The following is an 8,751-nucleotide window of genomic DNA, read 5'->3' as shown; positions in this document are numbered from 1 at the left end:
ACTACACCCGTCCCAACATGTCTCTCAGCCTGTCCGTGCCGCGCATCACGTGCGCCTCTGACGAGGCGTTCCTTCTTCCCCTCGACTCCGAGAGTATAAGAGCAGCTGCTCCCGGGCGCCGAGAGAGGCTCCGATTTCTTCTGTTGAGTAACGTGCTCTCCCGTCTCTCCACTTCGGTCGACCTGACCGGCCGCTCTTTTGCGATGCTAGAATAAACAAGTTGTTCTGTTAGCAGTCGACTCATGCTTTGCTGGGACCTTCGGATGCTTCCAGTTGTGCCCCAGGCCGCCAGGCCAACGCTACCCTTGGGGCTTGCGACCCATTTGCAACAACGGGCGTCAGCGCTGAGATTACAACAACTGTCTGCCAGCGGTGAGATCGCGGCAACGGAGGCCAGCAGCGAAGATATGCGGTTGATTGTATGCTGAGCAGCACAACGACCATCCGGGAGCAGTGCAACGAGCCCTGTGTGATGACTGGTTGCCTGCAGTGGAACGACTGCGCTGAATTCTTGGCTGCGAGGTTTGGTGAGTGCGGGACTTTCTTCTTCTGAGTTTTGCCAGGCTTTTGTTAGTGTCAGAAACAGAGCTCGTAATTGTGGTTGTCGTTGCTACCGGGTTAGTTTGCGGCAAGACAATAGTAGGCAGTAGAGAAAGCAGCATTCAGAGCAGCCATGGATTTGAAGTCGTTGCACAAACCGAAGTTGCTAGAGCTTGCAAGAGAGTTGGGTCTGGATGTCTCAGACAAACTCAGAAAACCAGAACTGCTAAGGGCTATTCTTGAGTTAGAAGCGGAGGATGACGAGCTGTCGGAATGCCTTGAGACCATTGAGGAGAGGGCAAAAAGACAGGAGCGTGAACTTAAAGAACAGAAAGAGAAAGATGAGCGTGAACGAAAAGAACAGAAAGAAAAAGAAGAGCGTGAACGTAAAGAACAGATAGAACGAGAGAAACAAGACAAAGAAAGAGAGCGCGACCGTCAACACGCTTTGGAAATGAAGCGTCTCGAGTTAGAGATGGAACGCGCTCGTAATGGAAGTCAGGCACACGGTGCAGGAGAACGAGTATTGTTCAAAATGACTGACCTGATGCGGCCGTTTAAGCTTGGAGAGGACATTGGTTTGTTCCTGGTTAACTTTGAGCGAACGTGCGAGAAGCAGGGGTTCTCTCGGGAAACGTGGCCACAGCGCTTGCTCACTTTGTTACCCCTGGAGGCGGCCGACGTAGTCGCTAGCTTGAATAGAGAGGAGGCAGAGGATTTCGACACAGTGAAATCGAGTCTGCTAAAAAAGTACAGGCTGTCAGCGGAGGCGTTCCGTCGCAAGTTTCGGGAAAATGAGAAAGGCAAAAGTGAGTCATATACAGAGTTTGCCTACAGGCTTATGTCAAACATGCAGGAGTGGCTCAAAGAATAGAAAGCGTTTGGTGACCACGAGAAAGTTCTGCAGTGTTTCGGGCTGGAACAGTTTTATAGTCGGTTACCTGAGAACTTGCGGTACTGGGTCTTGGATAGGCCAGACGTTTGTACGGTGGCTAAAGCCGCCGAGCTAGCCGAGGAGTTTGTGACGCGTCGGGCTCGCGGAGCTAAGGACGGTCAAAAGGGTGAATTTCGCTCCAAGTTTGAGAGGCCAAAGTTCACACCCATGAGAGCAAAGGGGGACACACGTAGTGCGGATGCGAGTGAAAGCAGTCCGACCGAACGTAAGGAGACGGCGGCAGCCGAAGCCGAACGCAGACAGCGGTTCGAGAGGAGGCCAGCGCGCGTTTGTTATACGTGCAAGAAGCCGGGTCACTTTTCGGCGCAGTGTCCGGAAACAAAAACAAAAGTCGTGTTTTTGTCATTATGCAGCACTGACGAGAACATGAAGCTTCTCGAGCCTTACATGCGAGACCTCCTCGTGAACGGGAAAGAGTGCCGAGTGCTTCGCGATTCTGCAGCTACGATGGATGTAGTTCACCCCTCTTACGTAGAACCCGATATGTTCACGGGCGAGTGCGCATGGATCAAGCAAGCCGTGGAAGCTCATAGCGTGTGTCTGCCCGTAGCAAAAGTGCTTATTCAAGGACCTTTCGGAGCGCTTGAGACGGAGGCCGCAGTGTCATCTATGCTGCCCCCCCCCCCCCCAGTACCCGTACCTATTTTCGAACAGGTCCGATCACCTCCTGTGCGAGAAGGGGCTTTTGTTTTGTGAGGCTAGCGTTCAGGCCTTAACCAGATCGAAGGTTCGGGAGCTCGCTGCAAAGGCGGTAGTTGCGGGGCCGACGTTGTCGAACAATGAGAAAGGGTCAGAGGCGCAGCAAGCTGATATTCAGAGCACGTCCGAACTGAATAAAATTGAGCCTGTAGCGTTGAAGTCACCAGATACTGGAGAGGAAATGCCCGACACGGGAAAGTTAGAAGAGCTATCTGCAGATTTGCTCATCGCGCCTACGTCAGACGGACTTAATAGGTTGCTAAAAGTCAGCCGGTCGGCTTTGATAGCCGAGCAAAAGAAGGATGGCAGCCTAGAAAACATACGCTGCATTGTCAAGGGAGGTATCGCCAAGAAAAATGCTCGCTTTGTGGAAAGAGGTGGGGTCCTGTACCGGAAGTATCTAGACCGCAGGGGAGTGGAGTTCGATCAGCTGATCGTGCCTCAGTGCTACCGTCAGGATCTGTTGCGCTTGTCGCATGGGGGTTCGTGGTCCGGACACCTAGGAGTTAAGAAAACTAAGGACCGTCTCTTGCAAGAGTACTATTGGCCAGGGTGTTTTCGGGACGCAGACCACTTCGTGAGGACATGTGACACCTGTCAGCGGGTGGGCAAACCAGGGGCCAAATCGAGGGCGCCGTTGAAATTGGTACCTATCATTACGGAGCCTTTCAGACGGCTCGTTATTGATACAGTGGGACCTCTGCCGGTAACAACCACAGGGTACAGACACATTTTGACTGTGATCTGCCCAGCGACAAAGTTCCCTGAAGCAGTGCCGCTTAAAGAACTCAGCTCAGTTGAGATAGTCAATGCACTACTGTCCACATTTGCGCGAGTTGGTTTTCCTGCGGAAATCCAATCAGATCAGGGCACAGTGTTTACTAGCGCTTTGACGACAGCTTTTCTCGAAAGGTGTGGGGTAAAGCTGTTACACAGCTCGGTGTACCACCCACAGTCGAATTCCGTTGAGAAGCTCCACTCCGTCATGAAGCGCGTGTTGAGAGCATTGTGGTTTGAACAACCAACTGACTGGGAGCTGTGTCTGCCTGGAGTGATGTTTGCATTAAAGACCGCGCCGCATGCGGCTACGGGGTTTTCGCCAGCTGAGCTAGTGTACGGTCACTCGCTGCGATCTCCGCTTCGCATGCTTCGAGACGGATCACTGCCCTCTCCAATGGCTGCAGACCATCTCTTTCACAAATGGCCGCCTCCTGCGCTGGAGCCTCGCTTTGCAACAATATTCCTTTGAGGTGCGTTACAAAAAGGGGAGTCTCAACGGTAACGCCGATGGCTTAAGTCGAAGCCCCTAACGTAGGAATCAGCCTGAGAGTTGTTTGTTACTGATGTTTTTCTTCCTGAGGCAGGATTTTTAACATATTGCCTTTGTTTAGTGTTTCAAAGTGATGACGTGCTTTCTAGTGCAATTTTCCAATTTGTGGACGCGTTCTGAGTGCTGCTAGACTACTGTCAGGAACTAGGCAGTGGTATAAAAGGGGTGAGAGCCTGGCAGGACTTGGTGAGGGTTGTTTCGTGCTTGCTGACTGAGCGGTTGAGTTTCGGCGTAGTTCTACCGCTTGCCGGGAACGAGAACAAAAATGTCAACTCTCCCGAAGTCACTTTGCAGTGTCCTGTGTGAACCTGAACGAGAGAACGAGGCCTTCTCTGTGCGCTGCGCTCAAGAAATGCCGAAGGACGCCCGACTTCGGTTATGAGCATCATCGAGCGACATCCCTCCGGACAGCGGATGCAGTCCCCTGACCATCGGGATCTCCTTCCCCTGGCGGGGCGGTCTGTTACGTTTCGCCTACGACGCGCGGTATAGCCGGCGCGGATGCAGCGGACGCCGGGGCTTCGTTCAAAGCGGCGGACATTTTGGCCCGTTCGGCGCCGCTGCTACGCCTCCCCGCCAAGCGCGTCCAGGCATGTTCCAATGCCACGTGTCTTCGTGTGCGCGTGTGTGTGTGTGTGCATGTTGGTGCCCACGCTTGTCAAAGCGCGGCAGCCGGGGAGAGGACCTCCCCCAACTGTGAAGTGAGGAGGTCCGACCGGCGCCGGCCCGGCGGATGCGTCACTACACTCGTCCCAACATGTCTCTCAGCCTGTCCGTGCCGCGCATCACGTGCGCCTCTGACGAGGCGTTCCTTCTTCCCCTCGACTCCGAGAGTATAAGAGCAGCTGCTCCCGGACGCCGAGAGAGGCTCCGATTTCTTCTGTTGAGTAACGTGCTCTCCCGTCTCTCCACTTCGGTCGACCTGACCGGCCGCTCTTTTGCGATGCTAGAATAAACAAGTTGTTCTGTTAGCAGTCGACTCATGCTTTGCCGGGACCTTCGGATGCTTCCAGTTGTGCCCCAGGCCGCCAGGCCAACGCTACCCTTCGGGCTTGCGACCCATTTGCAACAACGGGCGTCAGCGCTGAGATTCCAACACATGCTAAGCGAGCGCTCTACCATCTGAGCTACACCCCCGACGGACAATGTAGACATACGCTCAAAACCCGATCAGTAAATAGCTGCCGAAGCCGAAGGAAAACGAAAGCCCTATTAGCGGCGGAAGACCGGTTCTTTTGTCGCGCGCAGGTACAATGGGGCACGCATTGTTTCACTCATTCAATCTAACAAAGCGCGACTCTATAGCAGCAAGAAAAAAAAAGCTGTGGAGGTGCTGGGTACCGATCCCAGTACCTCTAGCATGCTAAGCGAGCGCTCTATCATCTGAGCTACACCCCCGACGGACAGTGTAGACATACGCTCAAAACCCGATCAGTAAATAGCTGCCGAAGCTGAAGGAAAACGAAAGCCCCATTAGCGGCGGAAGACCGGTTCTTATGTCGCGCGCAGGTACAAAGGGGCACGCATTGTTTCACTCATTCAATCTAAGAAAACGCGACTCTACAGCACCAAGAAAAGAAAAGCTGTGGAGGTGCTGGGTATCGATCCCAGTACCTCTCGCATGCTAAGCGAGCGCTCTACCATCTGAGCTACACCCCCGACGGACAATGTAGACATACGCTCAAAACCCGATCAGTAAATAGCTGCCGAAGCCGAAGGAAAACGAAAGCCCTATTAGCGGCGGAAGACCGGTTCTTATGTCGCGCGCAGGTACAAAGGGGCACGCATTGTTTCACTCATTCAATTTAACAAAACGCAGCTCTATAGCACCAAGAAAAAAAAAGCTGTGGAGGTGCTGGGTATCGATTCCAGTACCTCTCGCATGCTAAGCGAGCGCTCTACGATCAGAGCTACACCCCCGACGGACAATGTAGACATACGCTCAAAACCCGATCAGTAAATAGCTGCCGAAGCCGAAGGAAAACGAAAGCCCTATTAGCGGCGGAAGACCGGTTCTTTTGTCGCGCGCAGGTACAATGGGGCACGCATTGTTTCACTCATTCAATCTAACAAAGCGCGACTCTATAGCACCAAGAAAAAAAAAGCTGTGGAGGTGCTGGGTACCGATCCCAGTACCTCTAGCATGCTAAGCGAGCGCTCTATCATCTGAGCTACACCCCCGACGGACAGTGTAGACATACGCTCAAAACCCGATCAGTAAATAGCTGCCGAAGCTGAAGGAAAACGAAAGCCCCATTAGCGGCGGAAGACCGGTTCTTATGTCGCGCGCAGGTACAAAGGGGCACGCATTGTTTCACTCATTCAATCTAAGAAAACGCGACTCTACAGCACCAAGAAAAGAAAAGCTGTGGAGGTGCTGGGTATCGATCCCAGTACCTCTCGCATGCTAAGCGAGCGCTCTACCATCTGAGCTACACCCCCGACGGACAATGTAGACATACGCTCAAAACCCGATCAGTAAATAGCTGCCGAAGCCGAAGGAAAACGAAAGCCCTATTAGCGGCGGAAGACCGGTTCTTATGTCGCGCGCAGGTACAAAGGGGCACGCATTGTTTCACTCATTCAATTTAACAAAACGCAGCTCTATAGCACCAAGAAAAAAAAAGCTGTGGAGGTGCTGGGTATCTATCCCAGTACCTCTCGCATGCTAAGCGAGCGCTCTACCATCTGAGCTACACCCCCGACGGACAGTGTAGACATACGCTCAAAACCTGATCAGTAAATAGCTGCCGAAGCTGAAGGAAAACGAAAGCCCTATTAGCGCCGGAAGACCGGTTCTTATGTCGCGCGCAGGTACAAAGCGGCACGCATTGTTTCACTAATTCAATCTAACAAAACGTGACTCTATAGCACCAAGAAAAAAAAAGCTGTGGAGGTGCTGGGTATCGATCCCAGTACCTCTCGCATGCTAAGCGAGCGCTCTCCCATCTGAGCTACACCCCCGACGGACAGTGTAGACATACGCGCAAAACCCGATCAGTAAATAGCTGCCGAAGCTGAAGGAAAACGAAAGCCCTATTAGCGGCGGAAGACCGGTTCTTATGTCGCGCGCAGGTACAAAGGGGCACGCATTGTTTCACTCATTCAATCTAAGAAAACGCGACTCTACAGCAACAAGAAAAAAAAAAGCTTGGAGGTGCTGGGTATCGATCCCAGTACCTCTCGCATGCTAAGCGAGCGCTCTACCATCTGAGCTACACCCCCTTTTTTTTTTTTTATTTAATGCCGGTTTTCGACATAACACTGAATATACAAATACTACACACATGTCAGGAATACAAGCTTGCGGGGAAGAAAAAAAAGAAAAGAAATTACAATAATGCCAACTGTCCGCATGGGACCGGCGTCGTCAAATTAAAATTCCTTCATGGCTGTCAGAGCTTCTAGCCTCGACAGCCAATCCGGTGCACATTCTTGCAATTTCTGTACATCAACGAACCGCGACATACATTCTCTAAAATATATGTGAACCGGGCGGGCGTCGGCATCGCAATAGTACCCTGCCATGCGAGCCCGCCATATACAGTGGAGTGCATTCAACATAATAAAGTCGTATGGAACTCCCTCTTCATCCTTAATTGGCAGATACCGGATCCCTTGGGGGTCTACAGGTAATTCTTTCTTCAGTGTTCGCTTCAAGACGTCCCAGAACAACACAGCCGCCCAGCAGTGCAAGAACACGTGATCGATGTTTTCGGGCTTCTTGCAGATAAAGCAGTGTGATCCCCACGGCACAAGACAGCCTCGCTCTTCCATAAATGTCTTCACGGAAAGTGTTCCAGGGTGGAGCTTAAAAAAGAAGGTTTTAACCCCTGGTGGCACCTGCATGCGTTTCACCCGTTTAAGGACGTCTTGTCCTGGCCCTCCACTGTATATGGCTCTGTATAAGGGCACTGGGAACACAATGTCGCACACATCATTATACAGTGTTTTCCTTTTCACTTGACATAGATAATCTTTCGAAAAACGAACTGAAAGGAAGCGCACACTGTCGACCACTTCCTTAAGATAACCCAGAAGTTTTCCGGTCATGCTTGCCGTACTAACAACATACGCCGGCAATGCGTCGCTCAACCTGAGTTGACATACGGTGCGCAGAAAAGGATCGCGCACATCTCGAAAAAACAAAAAGCGGTTGACAAGTTGTCGAACAAAAAGATGTGCCAAGCCAACAGCCCCGTCCTTCACTCTTCTAAACAAATTGGTTCGGCTAGCTCTCTCCCATGCTGATCCCCAGATGAAGACCGCGAACACTCTGTGCAGCCTTTGCACATTTGCCCTGTAACAATGCAACACTTGCATAACATAATATAACTTCGTTATAAAAAACATATTACAAATTGTCGCCCTTGAAAAAATAGACTGGTTAGTGCTTGTCCATCTGTCCACTTTTTCTTTCGTTTCATTAGTTCGGTTCCTCCAGTACTTATCGCTGCTCTTGTACCTGTCGAGGGGAACACCCAGATACTTCGTCGGAGTTTTCACCCAGTTGACATTGGCGAAGTATTCCGGTGCCGAAGACCACTCCCCGTGCCAGAGCCCGAGGGATTTGCCCCAATTGACCTTGCTGCCCGTGACGTCACAGAAATGTTTTACTACAGCAATTGTTTCAGTCACACTTGGTTCGTCTGTGCAACACACTGCAACGTCATCAGCATACGCTAGCAGCTTCACTTCGGATTCTGCCAATCTAAAACCACGTATATTGTTATTTGCGGTAATGGCCACACACATTGCTTCTATGTATATAGCAAATAACAGAGGACTGAGGGGACAGCCTTGGCGCACTGAACGCATGATGTTAATGGGGGCCCCCAGCGACTTATTAACAATTAACCTTGTAGTGCAGTTCTGGTACGCCAAGGCCACACCCTCAGTGATGATTGTACCGACATTAACATGATCCAATATGGAGAACAAAATAACGTGAGCGACGCAATCGAACGCTTTCTCAAGATCAAGCTGAAGAACTGCAACGCCGCCACCGGTGACGTCACAGCACTCGAGCACACACCGCATCTTATGGATGTTAGAAAAAATTGTTCGCCCTTTGATTCCACAAGTTTGATGGTCTGTGACGATTTCCTTTATGACACTTTGAAGTCTGGTCGCTAAAATCTTCTTAAATATCTTGTAATCCACATTTGTTAGTGATATGGGCCTATAGGATGATACGAATCTCAGTTCATCTAATTTATCGTTCTTC

At 51.2% G+C, this 8,751-nt stretch overlaps 5 non-coding genes across 5 annotated transcripts; all 5 read right to left on the bottom strand.

Moving 5' to 3' along the window:
• Positions 1–5,110: 5,110 nt before the first annotated feature.
• On the bottom strand, positions 5,111–5,183 carry TRNAA-AGC (transfer RNA alanine (anticodon AGC)). The gene has a single exon. It is a non-coding gene; the product is annotated as a tRNA-Ala (tRNA).
• Positions 5,184–5,893: 710 nt separating this feature from the next.
• Positions 5,894–5,966, bottom strand: TRNAA-AGC (transfer RNA alanine (anticodon AGC)). The gene has a single exon. It is a non-coding gene; the product is annotated as a tRNA-Ala (tRNA).
• A 188-nt stretch (positions 5,967–6,154) lies between these two features.
• TRNAA-AGC (transfer RNA alanine (anticodon AGC)) lies at positions 6,155–6,227 on the bottom strand. Its single transcript has one exon. It is a non-coding gene; the product is annotated as a tRNA-Ala (tRNA).
• A 188-nt stretch (positions 6,228–6,415) lies between these two features.
• On the bottom strand, positions 6,416–6,488 carry TRNAA-AGC (transfer RNA alanine (anticodon AGC)). Its single transcript has one exon. It is a non-coding gene; the product is annotated as a tRNA-Ala (tRNA).
• Positions 6,489–6,676: 188 nt separating this feature from the next.
• TRNAA-AGC (transfer RNA alanine (anticodon AGC)) lies at positions 6,677–6,749 on the bottom strand. Its single transcript has one exon. It is a non-coding gene; the product is annotated as a tRNA-Ala (tRNA).
• Positions 6,750–8,751: the final 2,002 nt, after the last annotated feature.

Source organism: Dermacentor variabilis, chromosome 9 (assembly GCF_050947875.1).
Source record: "Dermacentor variabilis isolate Ectoservices chromosome 9, ASM5094787v1, whole genome shotgun sequence".
NCBI lineage: Eukaryota > Metazoa > Arthropoda > Arachnida > Ixodida > Ixodidae > Dermacentor > Dermacentor variabilis.
This window is presented reverse-complemented; position numbering and strand designations above follow the sequence as displayed.